This window comes from Lepus europaeus, chromosome X (genome assembly GCF_033115175.1).
Source record: "Lepus europaeus isolate LE1 chromosome X, mLepTim1.pri, whole genome shotgun sequence".
Classification (NCBI taxonomy): Eukaryota; Metazoa; Chordata; class Mammalia; order Lagomorpha; family Leporidae; genus Lepus; species Lepus europaeus.
This window is the reverse complement of record NC_084850.1, coordinates 92,844,566-92,863,378: the sequence shown is the minus strand read 5'-3', so window position 1 is coordinate 92,863,378 and position 18,813 is coordinate 92,844,566. Positions and strand designations below refer to the sequence as shown.

Here is an 18,813-nt window from a genome sequence, read left to right as displayed (position 1 = left end):
TTGAAAAAATAAACAAAATTGACACCCCATTGGCCCAACTAACTAAAAAAAGAAAAGACCCAAATCAATAGGATCAGAGATGAAAATGGAAATGTAACAACAGACACCACAGAAATAAAAAGAATCATCAGAAATTACTACAAGGACTTGTATGCCAGCAAACAGGGAAATCTATCAGAAATGGACAGATTCTTGGACACATACAACATACATAAATTGGACCAGGAAGACATAGAAAACCTAAACAGACCCATAACTGACAAAGAAATTGAAACAGAAATAATGGCCCTCCCAACAAAGAAAAGCCCAGGACCAGATGGATTCACTGCTGAGTTCTATCAGACATTTAGAGAAGAACTAACTCCAATTCTTCTCAAACTATTCAAAACAATTGAAAAAGAGGGAATCCTCCCAAATTCTTTCTATGAAGCCAGCATCACCTTAATTCCTAAGCCGGAAAAAGATGCAGCATCGAAAGAGAATTACAGACCTATATCCCCGATGAACATATACGCAAAAATCCTCAATAAAATTCTGGCCAATAGAATGCAACAACATATCAGAAAGATCATCCACCCAGACCATATGGGATTTATCCCTGGTATGCAGGGATGGTTCAACGTTCACAAAACAATCAACGTAATACACTACATTAACAGACTGCAGAAGAAATACCATATGATTCTCTCAATAGACGCAGGGAAAGCATTTGATAAAATACAACACCCTTTCATGATGAAAACTCTAAGCAAACTGGGTATGGAAGGAACATTCCTCAATACAATCAAAGCAATATATGAAAAACCCACGGCCAACATCCTATTGAATGGGGAAAAGTTGGAAGCATTTCCGCTGAGATCTGGTACCAGACAGGGATGCCCACTCTCAACACTGCTATTCAATATAGTTCTGGAAGTTTTAGCCAGAGCTATTAGGCAAGAAAAAGAAATTAAAGGGATACAAATCGGGAAGGAAGAACTCAAACTATCCCTCTTTGCAGATGATATGATTCTTTATTTAGGGGATCCAAAGAACTCTACTAAGAGACTACTGGAACTCATCGAAGAGTTTGGCAAAGTAGCAGCATATAAAATCAATGCACAAAAATCAATAGCCTTTGTATACACAGGCAATGCCACAGCTGAGGAAGAACTTCTAAGTTCAATCACATTCACAATAGCTACAAAAACAATCAAATACCTTGGAATAAACTTAACCAAGGACGTTAAAGATCTCTACAATGAAAACTACAAAACCTTAAAGAAAGAAATAGAAGAGGATACCAAAAAATGGAGAAATCTTCCATGCTCATGGATTGGAAGAATCAATATCATCAAAATGTCTATTCTCCCAAAAGCAATTTATACATTCAATGCAATACCAATCAAGATACCGAAGACCTTCTTCTCAGATCTGGAAAAAATGATGCTGAAATTCATATGGAGACACAGAAGACCTCGAATAGCCAAAGCAATCTTGTACAACAAAAACAAAGCCGGAGGCATCACAATACCAGATTTCAGGACATACTACAGGGCAGTTGTACTCAAAACAGCATGGTACTGGTACAGAAACAGATGCATAGACCAATGGAACAGAATAGAAACACCAGAAATCAATCCAAACATCTACAGCCAACTTATATTTCATCAAGGATCTAAAACTAATCCCCGGAATAAGGACAGTCTATTCAATAAATGGTGCTGGGAAAATTGGATTTCCATGTGCAGAAGCTTGAAGCAAGACCCATACCTTTCACCTTACACAAAAATTCACTCAATATGGATTAAAGACTTAAATCTATGACCCGACACCATCAAATTATTAGAGAGCATTGGAGAAACCCTGCAAGATATAGGTACAGGCAAAGACTTCTTGGAAAAGGCCCCAGGAGCACAGGCAGTCAAAACCAAAATTAACATTTGGGATTGCATCAAATTGAGAAGTTTCTGTACTTCAAAAGAACCAGTCAGGAAAGTGAAGAGGCAACCGACAGAATGGGAAAAAATATTTGCAAACTATACTACAGATAAGGGGTTGATAACCAGAATCTACAAAGAAATCAAGAAAATCCACAACAACAGAACAAACAACCCACTTAAGAAATGGGTCAAGGACCTCAATAGACATTTTTCGAAAGAGGAAATCCAAATGGCCAACAGACACATGAAAAAATGTTCAAGATCACTAGCCATCAGAGAAATGCAAATCAAAACCACAATGAGGTTTCACCTCACCCCGGTGAGAATGGCTCACATTCAGAAATCTACCAACAACAGATGCTGGAGAGGATGTGGGGAAAAAGGGACACTAACCCACTGTTGGTGGGAATGCAAACTGGTTAAGCCACTATGGAAGTCAGTCTGGAGATTCCTCAGAAACATGAACATAACCATGTTCTACCATACATACCCATGAACTACCATACATAACCATGAACTACCATACAACCCAGCCATCCCACTCCTTGGAATTTACCAAAAGGAACTTAATTTGGCTAATAAAAAAGCCATCTGCACATTAATGTTTATTGCAGCTCAATTCACAATAGCCAAGACCTGGAACCAACCCAAATGCCCATCAACAGTAAACTGGATAAAGAAATTATGGGACATGAACCCGGTCATTTGCAACAAGATGGAGCAATCTGGAAAACATCTGCTGAGTGAATTAAGCCAGTCCCAAAGAGACAAATATCATTTGTTTTCCCTGATCGGTGACAACTGAGCACCAAAGGGGAAACCTGTTAAGTGAAATGGACACTATAAGAAACAATGACCTGATCAGCTCTTGTCCTGACTCTAGATGTACAATGTAATACTTTTTCCTTTTTTAGTATTTGTTTTTGTTGTTCTAGTACTAGTGGTTGAACTCTGTAATTAACACACAATTATTCTTAGGTGTTTAAATTTTAACTGAAAAGTGATCCCTGTTAAATTTAAGAGTGGAAAAAGAGAGGGAGGAGATGTACAATTTGGAACATGCTCAATCAGACTTGCCCCAAATGATGGAGTTAGAAATGTGCCAGGGGATTCCAATACAATCCCATCAAGGTGGCAAGTACCAATGCCATCTCACTAGTCCAAGTGATCAATTTCAGTTCACAATTGATGGCTCTGATAGGTCAAAGAATCAAAGGGATCACACAAACAAGACAAGTGTCTGCTAATACTAACTGATAGAATCAAAAAGGGAGAGAAAGATCCAACATGGGAAGTGGGATACACAGCAGACTCATAGAATGGCAGACGTCCTAAACAACACTCTGGCCTCAGAATCAGCCCTCAAGGCATTCGGATCTGGCTGAAGAGCCCATGAGAGTATTGTAGGCATGGAAAGCCAAAATATCATGCAAAAGAAAAAAAAGAAGACCTAAATGAAAGATCTCTGTGAGTGAGATCCCAGTGGAAAGAACGGGGCCATCAAAGAAGGAGGTACCTTTCTCTGAAGGGAGGAGAGAACTTCCACTTTGACTATGACCCTATCGGAATAAGATCAAAGTCAGCGAACTCTAAAGGCTTCCATAGCCCTGGCAACTCATGACTAGAGCCTAGGGTGATTACTGACGCCATGAACAGGAGTGTCAAATTGTTAAGTCAGCAACAGGAGTCACTGTGTACTTACATCCCTTGTGGGATCTGTCCTTAATGTGTTGTCTAATGTGCAGTGATGCTATAACTAGTACTGAAACAGTATTTTTACACTTTGTGTTTCTGTGTGGGTACAAACTGATGAGATCTTTACTAATTATATACTGAATCGATCTTCTGTATATAAAGAGAATTGGAAATGAAAAAAAAACCTGGTGTTAAATTGTAAATGGCATAGAAAATTAATTAATTTTTAAAAAAATATTATGTAGGATCTCTGTCTTTAATGTGCTGTACACTCTTATTTAATGCTATAACTAGTACTCCAACAGTATTTTTTTTCACTTTGTGTTGCTATATGGGGGCAAACTGTTGAAATCGTTACCTAATATATACTAAACTGATCTTCTGTATATAAAGAGAATTGAAAATGAATCATAATGTGATTGGAAGGGGAGAGGGAGTGGGAAAGGGGAGGGTTGTGGGTGGGAGGGAAGTTTTGGGAGGGGGGAAGCCATTGTAACCCATAAGCTGTACTTTGGAAATTTATATTCATTAAATAAAAGTTTAATAAAAAAACATGAAAGTTATTCCTTCAATATCACAAGTAAGACAACGTCTGCTCTTGTCACTTCTACTCAACAGAGTACTGGCAGTCCTCATCAGAGTAATTACTCAAGAAAAGGAAATAAAAAACATTCAAATTGGAAAATAACGAATGTTCTTGTCTCTGTTTGCAAATAGCATGATCTTACATGTAGAAAACCTTAAAAATGCCACAAAAATACTGGACCTGTTAAACACAATGGTGGGTAATGGCAGCAAGATGTAGCTCCCAATTAGCTATGAAATCACAAAGGTAAACAATCTATGATCTATAGTGTACTTTGTTGTTAAACTGTGCAGGTCGGTGTGTTAAACACCTTTTAGACTTACACCATTAGATTCCTAAAATACATGTGAAACCACAAAAGACCCTGAACAATCGAAGCAAATTTTTTATTAGGCAAAATGAAAGAAAGCTAGGGCGGGCGCCCCGGCCCACTTGGCTAATCCTCCACCTGTGGCGCCTGCACCCTGGGTTCTAGTCCCTGTTGGGGCGCCTGATTCTGTCCCGGTTACTCCTCGTCTAGTCCAGCTCTCTGCTGGGGCCCTGCACCCGCATGGGAGACCAGAAGGAAGCACCTGGCTCCTGGCTTTGGATCGGCGCAACGCACCGGCCATAGCAATCACTTGGGGGGGGAACCAACGGAAAAAGGAAGACCTTTCTCTCTGTCTCTCTCTCTCACACTGTCTGACTATGCCTGTCAAAAAAAAAAAAGAAGGAAAGCTAGAAATGATGTACCATCTGGTGGCAAAATCTATAACAAAGCTACGGGAATCAAAACAACATTGTACGACACAAAAACAGACATACAGTCCAATGGAGCAGAATGTAGAGCCCAGAAATAAATCCACGCATTTGCAGTCAACAATTCTTTGACAAAGTTGACAAGAACACAGAATGAGAAAAAAAAAACAGTTTCTTCAATTAAGGGTATGGGTAAATTGGATATCCACATGCCATGCAAAATAGATCTTTCTCTTACACCACACAGAAAGAAAATCATTTCAGGATTTAAATGTGAGATCTGGAAACACAGGGGTGGGCATTATGGTGCAGCAGGTTAAGCAGCCACTAGGGACTCCACACCCCATTATCAGAGAGCTGGTTGAGACCCAGCCTGTGATCTAGCTTTCTGCTAATGCACCTGGGAGGCAGCAGAGGATGGCCCACTTGCTTGGCTTCTTGCCACCCACATGTTAGACCCGGGTGGAGTTCCAGGCTCCTGGCTTTGGCCTGGCCTAGTCCTGACTGTTACAGGCATTTGGGGGAACGAACCAATGGGATAGAAGACTGACTTTCTCTCTTTTTCTCTCTCTCTCTCTCTTTCTCCTCCCCCCATCTTTCCCATTGTCACACCTCCTCTCTTCCCTCTGTTCTCCTCCTCTCTCTCACAAACTTCCTTCCAAATAATCGTTTTTGTTTTTTTTTAAAAAAGATCTGGAATTGGAAAATTTAGAGGGAAAGCATTTTCATATGAACCTTAGTAATATTTTGGATATGACATCAAAAGTACAAATAATGAAAGGAAAAATAGACAAATGGCATTGCATTAAACTATTAAAAATAGACATGGTATTTCCTTTAGGCACGGAAAAGGAAACAGTCGACAGGTTGAAGAGACAACCTACAAAGTGAGAAAAAATATTTGTAAACCATACATACATCTTATATACATACATACATCATATTCGAAAAAATATAAGGAACTCAAGCAATTCAACAGCAAGAAAGCAAATAGGGGTCAGCACTGTGGCACAGCGGGTTAACCCCCATGCTTGCAGTGCCAGCATCCCATATGGGTGCCGGTTCGGGTCCGGACTGCTCCACTTCCAATCCAGCTCTCTGCTATGGCCTGGAAAAGCAGTGGAAGATGACCCAAGTCCTTGGGCCCCTGCACCCACGTGGGAGACCCAGAAGAAGCTCCTGGCTCCTGGCTTCAGATCAGCACAGCTCCAGTAGTTGCAGCCAAACAGGGAGTGAACCAATGGATGGAAGACCCCACTCTTTCTCTCTGCTTCTCTTCTCTCTGTGTAACTCTTTCAAATAAATAAATAAATATTTTTTTAAAAAAGAAAGCAAATAAACTGATTTTAAAAAATGGATCTGTGAAGGATCAAAGGATTTGCAAAGACATTTCTCAAAAGAAGACATACAAATGAGAACATGAAAAGGTGCCCAACATCACTAATCATCAAAGAAATTCAAATCAAAACCAACCACAATGAGATACCACCTCACACATGTTAAGATGGCTATTATCAAAAAGATAAGAGATAACATATAGCAGCAGCACTACTCAAAGTATCCAAGAGATGGAATCAACTAAAATGCTCACTAACATATTTTAAAAGTTGGCATGTACATATTATTCAAACATTTAAAAATAGAAGAATTTCTATCATCTTTGGCAACCGAGATGGAACTTTAGGATAACATGTTAAGTGAAATAAGCCAGACACAGAAGGACAAATACCATATGTTCTCTCTCTTTTGTGAAAGCTAGAAAACTTGATCATACAGAGGTAGTGTAGAAGTTATTATAGGCTAAAAATAGTATAAAGGTGGGTACAGAGTAGCAGTAAATAATCAGTACTAAAAGACAATTGGTATGGGGCCGGTGCTGTGTCGCAGTAGGTTAATCCTCCACCTGCATCACCATCGTCCCATATGGGCACTGGTTCAAGTCCCGGCTGCTCCTCTTCCAATCCAGCTCTCTGTTATGGCCTGGGAAAGCAGTGGAAGATGCCCAAGCGCTTGGGCCCCTGCACTTGTCCAGGAGACCCAGAGAAAGCTCCTGGCTCATGACTGTGGATTGGCACAGTTCCAACTGTTGTGGCCATTTGGGGAGCAAACCAGTGGATGGAAGACCTTTCTCTCTGTCTCTCCTTCTCACTGTCTGTAACGCTACCTCTCAAATAAAAAAATTAATAAATCTTTAAAAAAAGATAGCTGGGGCAGGGGGGGACAGTAGTTCCAATGTTCTATAGCACAGAAAGGTAACTGTAGTCTACAACAAATAATTATGCTTTTCAAACTGACTAGAAGAGTTGAAAGATTCCCAACAAATAGAAATTATATATTTCAGAAAATAAAAATGCTATCACAATTTGAACATATATACGTTTTATTGTATGTATTGAATTGTAACACTCTACCCCATAAATAAGTACAAACATATTTTGAAATAAATAAAAGATAAAAACATACTGTGACAGTATTTACATAAGCCAACCCTTTTGCACTGCTGGTAGGAATGTAAATTACCATGACCATTATTGAAAACACTATGGAGATTCCTCAAAAAGTTAAAAATAGAACTACCATATGGCACAGCACTTCCACTTCTAAACATAAGGCCTAAGAAAATGAAATATGTATGTCAAAAAGATATTTGTACCCCCAGATACATGGCAGCATGATTCACAATATCCAAGATATACAATCAACCTAAGTCTTCAAGTGGTATATATAAAATGTGGCATATATACATAATGGAATACTAATCAGCCTTTTAAAAAGAAGAAAATCATATCATTTTCAACATGTATGAACCTAGAGAATACTGCATTAAACGAAGTAAACCAGGCACAGCAGGCATAATTTCACTTAGATGTGGAACCTTAAAAAGCTAAACTCATGGACGCAAAGTCTAGAATAGTGATTATCTGGGGCTGGAGGGAAATAAAAGGTGATAGTGGAGATGTTGGTCAAAAGGTAGAAAATTTCAGTTAGAAGCATTAAGTTCAGGAAACTATTGTACAACATGTTGATTATAGTTAATAATAGTGTATTGCATACTTGAAAATTGATATGAGAGTAGATTTTAAATGTTCTCACAACAAAAAATAGGTAGGATGAGAGGGAGTGGATATGTTAGTTAGCTTGATATGGTCATTCCACATTGTATACACATAATCAAAATATCATATTGGGGGCCCTGGTGCTGTGGCACAACGGATTAAGCCACCACCTGCAGTGTCCGCATCCCACATGGGTGCTGGTTACAGCCCTGGCTGCTCCACTTCTGATCCAGCTCCTTACTAATGCCTCTGGGAAAGCACCAGAGGATGGCCCAGATAGTTAGGAACCTAAAGCCACGTGGAAGACCCAGAAGTATCTTCTGGCTCCTGGCTTCAGTTTGGCCCAGCCCTGGTTATTGCTACCATTTGGGGAGTGAAGCAGCAGATAGGAGACCTCTCTCATTCTGTCTCTTCCTCTCTCTCTCTCTGTAACTCTGCCTTTCGAATAAATAAAATAAAACTTTTTAAAAATTCCATATCGTACACCATAAATACCTAGCCTTATTAATCAAATAGATTAAAAAATGTACTAAGATGCTATGCAAAATATAGACAATAAGAGTACCATCTCCCCATCTTGGCTATAAGCTTCTAGCTTACAGCATCTAGCACCCAGAACTTTTAGCCCCAAACATGTTGATAGGTTAGAAAGTTCCCCAGGCCAGCGCTGTGGAGTAGCAGGTAAAGCCGTTGCCTGCAGTGCCGGCATCCCGTATGGGCACTGGTTCTAGTCCTGATTGCTCCACTTTCAATCCAGCTCTCTACTTTGGCCTGGAAAAGCAGTACAAGATGGCACAAGTCCTTGGGCCTCTGCAACTGCGTGGGAAGACCCAAAGGAAGCTTCTGGCTCCTGGCTTTGGATTAACACAGCTCCAGCCATTGCAGCCAATTGGGAAGTGAACCAGCAGATAGAAGACCTCTCTCTCTCTGTCCCACCTTCTCTCTCTGTGTAACTCTTTCAAATGAATAAATAAATCTTTAAAAAAAAGGATGAAGTTGCCTTGGAGGATTAGACAATTTAGATATCTTTTCTTTTTATTTTTGTGAATATTTTTTTTGAAAGTCAGAGTTAGAGAGAGAGGTAGAGACAGAGAGAGTCAGAGATCTTCCATGTACTGGTTCACTCCCCAGAAGGCAGCAACAGCCAGGGCTGGGCCAAGCCAAAGACCGGAATCAGGAGCTTCTTCTAGGTCTCCAGGGAGGGTGGTAGGGGCCCAAACACTTGGGCTATCTTCTGCTGCCTTGGTCCATAGTCTGCTGCTTTTTCCAAATCATTAGCAGGGAGCTGGATTGGGAGTCAAGGGGCTGGGTCTCAACCAGCATCCATATGAGATGACAGCACTACTGGCAGCAGCTTTACCCACTATGCCACAGCACTGGCACCTAGTTATCTTCAACAAGCTTTTGCTTTGTTTGAAGCTTGTGCTGTACATTGGAACCAGGCAGATATGAACACCTAGTCCATATTCAGTCAGCTCATAAATCCGAGAGAAACAGAAACCTTCAACGTAATGCCAACTTGTGTGACTGACAAGATAGGTCTAGTGTCTATTAAAATACTCAGCCCCCTGCATTAGCATATCCCCAAAGTGTTCTTCCTTTGTTGAGTGCCTGTTGATATGGATGGTGAAGGGGGATGGATGCGTGAAATGTGTTACCACCAACTGTTGCCAAATGACCTTCAGTCTATTTACTACTCTAAAAGGAAATCCTATGTCATAACCTTTCCATTCCCTTCTCTAATCAAAGGAATAATGTACGGAATTCCTTTGACTGCCAGACAGGGGCTTCAAGGCCCAAGTCAGCAACCAGCAGGACCTTTTCTTCTGAGCTGGAAATCTAGACCTACTTAACTTTAACAACGCCCTGTAAGACTTAATTCTGGGGGGGGGGGAAATTGCAAAACAAGCAATTTGTTTTCAAGCCAAGCTTTTGTTCTTCAAGGTGAAAGCCCATAAAGAGCAAGGAAAGCCAGCACACATAGTCCTCAACCTCACTAGTATATGTGACTTCCCAATAAACCACTTTATTTTGTTGGTTTTTTTTAACACTAATCAGGAAAACACACTTTTGAGTTCTCCTCTCTGATTGCTGTGGGGACTTGTATTGTAAGTTAGGTTTTAAATGAAGACAGCAATCAGCATACTGAGCACACTTATTAAACGTGAAATGTCATCTCAATAACCCTTCTAGCTTCTGAGTGCTGTGCCAAAGTACTCAAACAATCATTAATTAATTCCCCCCATACACATATAAGGATGGAGGATGCAAGAGAGTATCTCTTCTCCTCCACCCAGTAGCTGCTATATTACTATTGCCTCTCAGAGGTAATCCACTCATATAGCTTCATCCATCACTTCTGTCGAAGTGCTTGCCTAATCTGTGTTTCTAATCTTTTCTGGATTCTTCATTCCAAAGTCACAGAGTTTAGCTAGGGGATAAGCTAATTAAAGAATCCAATGTGAACCTCATGTAAACCTAGTCTACCTTTCCAATCTGGTCTCCCTTGAGTATTCTCCATGTGCTTGACACTTCCGCAAGTCAGAAGGCCTTGCTTTCCTTCATCATGCCCATTCCTGCCTTCCTATTTTTGCTTATGCTATTCTCATCCCAATCATAATTTCAATGTAGACAGAGCTCCAGGCCCACTAGGTGCATGTTGTCTATTGCCATCTGTGTGGCCATCCTCACAGTCTTACTGCAGGACTTACATTGCATTTATTCACAACCACACAGTAAATAAGTACATTCTGCTTACACTGCCTTCTATCTTTTTCCTTGCACTGTAATATATCTTATTGTCTCCAAAAAGGTCACCTAGTCCTGAGGGCAGTGAATGTATATCCTCTTTCTCATGTATGCCTTATTCTCCACTCCTAGATCCAGTTCAGAACTAAATCCCTCAAAGTTGCTCATTCCAAATACTGATTAATATGTGCATTTGTAAAAACAGCAGTAATAATACCCTTTATACATGCATAATGCTTCAAAATTTACAAAGAACTTTCCCATTACCATCTCTCAGAGGATCTTTGCAAGAATTCTGTTTGGAAAATCATATTATCTTGTTTATTACCTGTATGTGACCCTGGGAAAGACGTCCCAGAAGCCTCAGTCTCATAATCTGTAATAATATCCACTTCTAACAATTCTTATGAGTAGTAAATTAAATGATATGAAAGTCCTTTATAAACTTCAAAAAAAAAGATCTGCCTGAAACAAAACAACAAATCTGTGCATAACTGAAGGAGCTGAAGTGCTTAGACGAGAGTACTCCACGAACTCCTCAACAACCATGCAATCTAATGATTCGATCTTATGGTCTCCTTGAATCACTGTGGGCAGTACTCAGAGTCAGTAAAGTCTATTCTGTGTCACTCATTTTTTCTCTTCATTTTCAGCATGAGTTCTTTCCCCAGTCTTCTGCTTCTTATCACTACTTGATTGGTAAAGTGTCTGAGATATCATTATTCTTATATCCTTTCAAAAAATGTTTTCTGAACATCCAGGGAACTTGTTTATCTAGTATTTAATTCATCGTCTTCTGCATGCTTCTGTTCTATGCAAAGGATAGATAGAAGAATTATAAGACAATTGTCTATATTAAAAACATATAATATTAAGTTGCTGCCTGTGACACCTACAATGCCTGCAATGCCAGTTCCAGTCCTGGCTGCTCCACTTCTGATCCAGTTCCTTGCTGGGAAAGTAGCAGAAGAGGGCCCAAATGCTTAAGCACCTGCAACCTGCCTGGAAGTTTCGGATGAAGATCCTGACTCAGGTTTAGGCCTGGCCCAGTACTGGTTGTTGCAACCATTTTGGGAGTGAACCACTGAATGAAATGGAAGATTCTCTCTCTCTCTCTCTCTCTCTCTCTCTCTCTCTCTCTCTCTCTGTGTGTGTGTGTGTGTGTGTTCTTCTCTCTCTAACTCTGCCTTTCAAATAAATAGTAAAATAAATCTTTTTTTCAAAATAAATTAGAAGGGACAGTGCTGTAGTGTAGCTAGTAAAGGCACTGCCTGCAGCATCGGTATCCCATATGGGCACCGGTTCGAGTCCTGGCGGCTCCAATTCTGATCCACCTTCCTGCTATGGCCTGGGAAAGCAGTAGAAGATGGCCCAAATGTTTGGGCCCCTGCACCAGCATGGGCAACCCAGAGGAAGCTCCTGGCTCCTGGCTTCAGATTGGCGCAGCCCTGGCCATTGCAGCCATCTGGAAAGCGAAGCAGCGGATGGAAGAGCGCTCTCTCTTTCTCTCTTTCTCTCGCTCTCTCTGCCTCTGCTCTCTGTAACTCTGCCTTTCAAATAAATAAATAAATCTTTTTAAAAAAGAAATTAGAACGTTAGCTTAAAAAGAAAACTTAAGCTATAGTTACATGGGACAAAATTATGAAATACTTCAAACACATACGTAAGTATTTTATTAAACTCTGTTGAGAGGGGTAGGAAAGCGGGAAATCTTCCCATCTCATTCTAACAGGCTGGTATAACCTCAGATCCAAAGTGCACATGGATAGAACAAAAATGAAGGCTATATAACAACTTTATTTATTCACAGAAATAGAAAAAATGCTAAATAAAAAAATCAGGGGCTGATGTTGTGGCGCAGCAGTTTACACCACAGCATACGACACCAGCATTCCACATCACAACACTGTTCAAGGCCCAGCTACTCTTTTTCCAATCCAGATCCCTGCTAAAGCATCTGGGAAAACTGCAGAAGATGGTTCAAGTACTGTGGCCCTGCCACCCACCTGGGAGACCTAAATGGAATGCCAGGCTCCTGGGTTCTGCAGGGACCAGGCACAGCCCTTGCAGCCCTTGGGGAAGTGAACCAGTAGATGGAAGAAAGGTCTCTCTCTCTCTCTCTCTCTCTCTCTCTCTCTCTCTCTCTCTCTCTTCCTCATCACTCTGCCTTTCAAATAAATAAACAAATCTTTCAAAAATTGTTTAATTATCAAGCTGAACCAAGCCAGAGGCCAACAGTGTAACACAGGTGGTTCAGTGGCTGCTTGAGAGGTCATCAGCATTCCATATAAGTGTCAGGCCAAATTCTTGCTGCTCCGCTTCTGATCAGCTCCCTGTTATTGCACCTCAGAAGGCAGCAGAAGATGGTACAAGTACTTTGGTCCCTGCCACACTTGTGGGAGACCAGGATAGAGTTCCTGGCTCCTGACTGTCCTGTCCCAGAGCTGGCTGTTTGGAGCCACTGGAAGAAGTAAACCAGCAGATGGAAGATCTTTCACACTCTCTCTTGTTTCCTCTCTACCTTCTCCCTCTCTCTCTCTCTCTCTCTCCTCCACAAATAAATAAAATAAATAAAACTTTTTTAAAAAAAGAAAAAAATACTGCTTAAACTCACTAAAAGTAAGCTATTAGAAATGTACAGCAAATGTGAAACATCAGAAGCATCCCGCTGAAGTCACACAAAGAGAAAAAAGAATCATCGTTATTATAAAAACATTGCACTGAAGTTCATAGTTAAGGCAAGAAAAAGCATGGAAGGGCTTATGCTGTATGGGTTCACTCAACATCTGTTCTGATTTTCTTCTAGTGTGCTTCTATCACTGAAGAGTCTGGAAAGCAAAAACCAATATTCCCAAGATTCATTGCAGCTGGAGTTTTAGATAATTTAAGCTCCAACAATTAGTTGCACTAGTACATGACTTAAATTTGGAACTGTTAATTGTGAGTTATGTTGTGAGAATGGCAGCAACATGCAAGACATTTGTTTTTGTTGATACGCATCTGTGGCTCTGGAGCCAACTATCCTGGAAGCAGAGGTCACAGTTAAGGTTAGAGTGATCCTTCAGCCAGCAATTGAGGCAGAAATTTCTCCTGATCCTGGCAAAGAAGTAGCAATTTTCTCTTGGAAGTTACTCGGGAAGTCATTCCTAGAAGCCAACCCTAGAGACTAATCTGCCAGCGTTCAACAATTTTGGAAGCTTTCAATTCGCTATGATGTGCAACTGAACTTTGAGAAATACAAAGAATACAAATATTAAAAATAAATTAGATTTCCATTTTTTGTAAATAATAATTGTCTCCCTACATCCAAGTCATTCATAAAAATCTAGTATAATTCAGTAACTCAACCATACATAAGATGAATAAACACAATCAAAAAACATTTCTACACACCAACAATAACCAATCAGAAAATGTAATGGGGGAAAAGGTACTGTCCATGATAGATACAAAATCTATTAGATATCCAGGAGTAGGTCAAGTGTGTAATATTAGTGAAAAAAAAAGAAAACCTATGTTACTAAAAAACATAGCATACTTTACCCATATAAATGGAGATTTATTCTTTGTCCAGTATTAAAATATCCACTAATTCTGAGTTATGTATAATATAAATGCAATTCCAGTCAAATTCCAAGCAGTATATTTTTACAGAACCTGATAACTTATTCTGAAGTTCATCCAGTGCAGCATGCAACATTACTCACAACAGTTAAGATGTGGAATCAGCCTGTATCCATCAGTGGATGAATGAATAAAGACACTCTCTCTCTCTCTCTCTCTCTCTCTCTATATATATATATATATATATATATATATATCCATTAACAAATACTGCCAAACCCCACTTACATGTGGAATCTAAGAGCTCGACTCATAGAAGCAGAGAGTAGGAGGATGATTGTCAGGAATTGGAGGAGGGGGTACTGTTGGCTAAAGGGTGCAATGTTTCAGTTAGAAAAAAGGAAAAATGTCTGGAGGTCTATTATACAACATAGTGACTACAATAAATTGCTATGTATTAATACACTTGAAAACTGCTGAAAGAGTACATCTGCAATGTTCTCACCACAAAAAGATAATTATTTGAGATGATAATGTGCTCCTTAGTCAACTGCAGTTATTATTTCATAATCTACACATGTATCAAAACATCACATTGTACACCTGAAGTATGTACTATTTTATCTATAAGAGCTCAAGAGAAAAACTGAGGGATTCCAAGATGGCTGAATAGGGAAATGACAGGCTGATTCTGAACAAGGGAAGACAGAAGGGGAAAAAAAAAGCTGAGGAAGAGTATTTCCAAGGGAAGTTGGAGAGAACTTCGCAGTGGGAATTCTACAGATGGAAGAGGAACACCATGAAGCAGCGTGGAAAGTGCAGACACACAGCAGCAAGCAGGGACACCATCCATGAGTCCCATAGCTAAAGGCTGGAGGAAACACCAGGTTCTGAGAGTAAGATGAGAGCAGACTGCAGCACCCAGTACCACTGATGATATTGTCTGAGGATCTGAGCCTTGTGGATCGCAGTGTCTTTGAGTTCAGCCTGTAGCCCCAGCAAGGGGTGCAGGGTACTCCTTCGCGCAATCAAGAGAAGGAAAAGCACATATCTTTCTCTTCATCCTCCCACAAGAGTGCCCAGCAACCTGGTGGGAAAAGGTGCCATTTTGACAAAACTAGAGGATGTGGCATGCAACTAAGGGGTTTTAGCAGGAGAAATCTGCATTCCCCACCACCTTTGAGTCTGGCTGGGAGGAAAAATAGGGGGCTGAGCACCCACTTAGGATTGTGAGGTACCCCCATTCTCTCAACCTATCACAAACTCCAGGGCTCAAACTGCCAAGGCAGAGCACCTACAGGCAGCTGGCTATAGAAACAACTCTGCTCTCTCCATGTATGGGGTGGGCTCATGGGGCCAAAAGGGGATCCTCTGCACCCTCTGACTGTGGGATCATTATACACTATGACTGCAAGAATCTTGTGATTGCACAATAAGACATTGGGCACTGCATGTATAAGAGTTATCTGTACCATCATGTTTATTGTGGCTCAATTCACAAAAGCTAAGATATGGAATCAACCCTGATGCCCATCAACCCATGACTGGATTAAGAAAATGTGGTAAATATACATTATGGAATATTATGTAGCCATAAAAATAAAATTATGTATTTTGCAACAAAATGGATGCAACTGGAAACCATTGTACTTAGTAAAATAAACCAGTCCTCAAAAGATCAATATCATATATTTTCCTTGATCTGTTTTAACTAATAGAGTACATAAAATGTATGATTATTTGCATTGCAACCTACACAAAATTATTCACGTGCATATACTGTTGAGAGGAAATGACTTAAAGTCTATATGAACTTAATTATTATCTTATAATCACACAGGAAATATTTAGATGTTACATTGTCATTCATTGTATTTCATTAAAATAAATTATGAATGACTAATTCACCAAAATAATTGTATATGGGTGAAATGGTCATTTATACATTCAGTAATGGTTTATAGCCATTGTCTATATTCTACTAAACTAGGATATTTTTGCTTTTTACTTTTTAAATGTCTCATTCAGTAAAGTATCAAACCTTTTTACTGTAATGTAAATTTAAAATATGTTATCTCAAAAATTAACAAAAAAAGAAGGGTAGAAGGAAGATGGTTGCAAGGGAGGGAGGGAGAAGGGGAATATTATTATGTTCTTAGACTTGTATCTACAAATTATATTGAATCTGTTCAAATTAAAATGAAAAGGGGCCAGTGCTGTGGTGTAGCAAATAAAGCTGCTGCCTGTGGTGCCAGTATCCCATATGGGCACTGGTTTGAATCCCGGCTGCTCCAGTTCTGTTCCAACTCTCTGCTATGGCCTGGGAAAGCAGTAGAAGATGGCCCAAGTCCTTGGGCCCCTGCATCTGCGTGGGAGACCTGGAAGAAGCTTCTGGCTCCTGGCTTTGGATCATCTCAGCTCAGGCCGTTGCGGCCATCTGGCGAGTAAACCAGTGGATGGAATACCTCTCTCTCTCTCTCTCTCTCTCTGATCAGCTGAACAGTAGTTTCAATCACTCATTGGTTTATTTCTATAGAATCAATGAGATTAATTAAATTGGGCAGCAACGAAAAGAAAATCAGGTTAGAGAAATGTAATTTATCTTCTTTTTTTCCCATTTGGATTAAATTCTCTAAGTGTATATGGCATCTCTGGGCAGATGCCCATGCCTTCTAAGCCTCCTTCTAATATAAATAGAAGGAGGAGGGAAAAGAAATTATTTGGGAAGCAGAGAAGTGCTAATGCCTGCATCAGTGGAGCAAATGGAGAGTGATGGAATCTGTTTCTAGTAGTTATGGAGGTATAATGATCTCCCACTAGATAATCTAGTACACAGGCTATTATTTCTTTTTAACATTTATTTATTTCATTAGAAAGGAAGAGACCCAGAGAGAAAAGGAGAGACAGAGAGAGAGAGATATTTTCCCATCCACCGCCTGACTCCCCAAATAGTAGCAATGGCCAGGGCTGGGCCAGGCCAAAGCCAGGAGACAGGAGCTTCTTCTGGGTCTCCCACATGGGAGCAGGAGCCCAAGCACCTGTTCCATCCACCGATGCCCTCCCAGGAACACTAGCAGGGAGCTGGATTAGAAGTAGAGCAGCAGGGCCGGCGCTGTGGTGTAGCGAGTAAGGCTGCCTCTTGCAGTGCCAGCATCCCATATGGGTGCCAGTTGAGTCCCAGCTGCTCCATTTCCAATCTAGCTCACTGCTATCGCCTGGGAAAGCAGTAGAAGATGGCTCAAGTCCTTGGGTCCCTGCACTCACATGGGAGACCCAGAAGAAGATCCTGGTTCCTGGCTCCAGATTGGCGCAGCTCCGGCAGTTGCAGCTATTTGGGGAGAGAACGAGTGGATGGAAGACCTCTCTTTCTGCTTCTGCCTCTGCCTCTCTGCAACTTTGCCTTTCAAATAAATGAATAAATCTTAAAAAAAAAAAAGAAGTGGAGCTGGAACTCAAACCGGCGCCCATATGGGATGCCGGCACTCTAGGCAGGAGGAGGTTCAACCTTCTATGTCACAGTACCAGCCCTAGTACCCAGGCTATTCTAACAAGCATGTTTATTATATTGACTGACTTTGGATGATTTCTCTCAGTCTGTTCAGGGAAAGCCAAGAAAATTGTTAATACCCCACTCCCTAAAATCACTCTTAAATGACTTAAATGTCTCAAGATAGGTTGCTTCAACCCATATCCTATTCTAGCCTCAATGAAAATTGAGGACAACACTGTCTCCCTACCTTCTTAGAAAACCCCATAAGAGATTTCAAGCAGCAGAATCGTTGAGGACTCTGGAAGATGAACAGAAATTTTCCAGCTGGCTAAATTTGATCAATCATACTCCAACCAGTTTCAAGAGCCTTCTCTAAAGAATTCATGGAACATAGTCTGGCCTGGTAATGGCAATACCTCAGCCTGTCAGAGCAATTCCTGTTCAGAGTATAAACAAGGTACAGAACCAGGGAAGGCAAGAGAGACATGTGCTTGAAAACCTTGCTGTCAGGCCTTAAATGCCTATTAAATCTAGTTCTGAAGTACTAAGGCAAGTTCAAGATTAAGCCCAGAAACAAATAGCACAAATACATGAGACTGAAGCAGGGAACAGAATAAAATCAAATCTAGGAGAATTAGGTTAGAGGTGCAAACAAGTTCCGTAACTTGACTCTATTTCATTTGTGACGCTTATCACTACCATAAAATCTATTTATTTCCTCTATAATGCTCATCACTGTCAATTAGTTTGCTGTTTTGATTAGACATTTGATATCTGTATCACTCAGTAGACTGGAGGCTCAATGAAGATAAGGACTTTAATTGCTTTGTTTACTACTTTCTCCCCAGCACTTAGCACAGTGTCTGACACTTAGCAGACACTCATAAATATTTGTTCAATAGGTTAATTTCTGGAGTAAGTGTTTTGCACACTGGTTATGAAGCCACATGTGATATCTGCATCCAGTATTGGAGCACCTGGATTTGAGTCCCAACTCCACTTTTAATTCTAGTT

General features: G+C 40.4%; 1 protein-coding gene across 1 annotated transcript in view; it reads right to left on the bottom strand.

The window, feature by feature from the left end:
* LOC133752763 (vascular endothelial growth factor receptor kdr-like) overlaps window positions 1-18,813 on the bottom strand; it is a 301,002-nt gene that overhangs the window by 235,529 nt on the left and 46,660 nt on the right. The gene's annotated exons all lie outside the window — the stretch shown is intronic.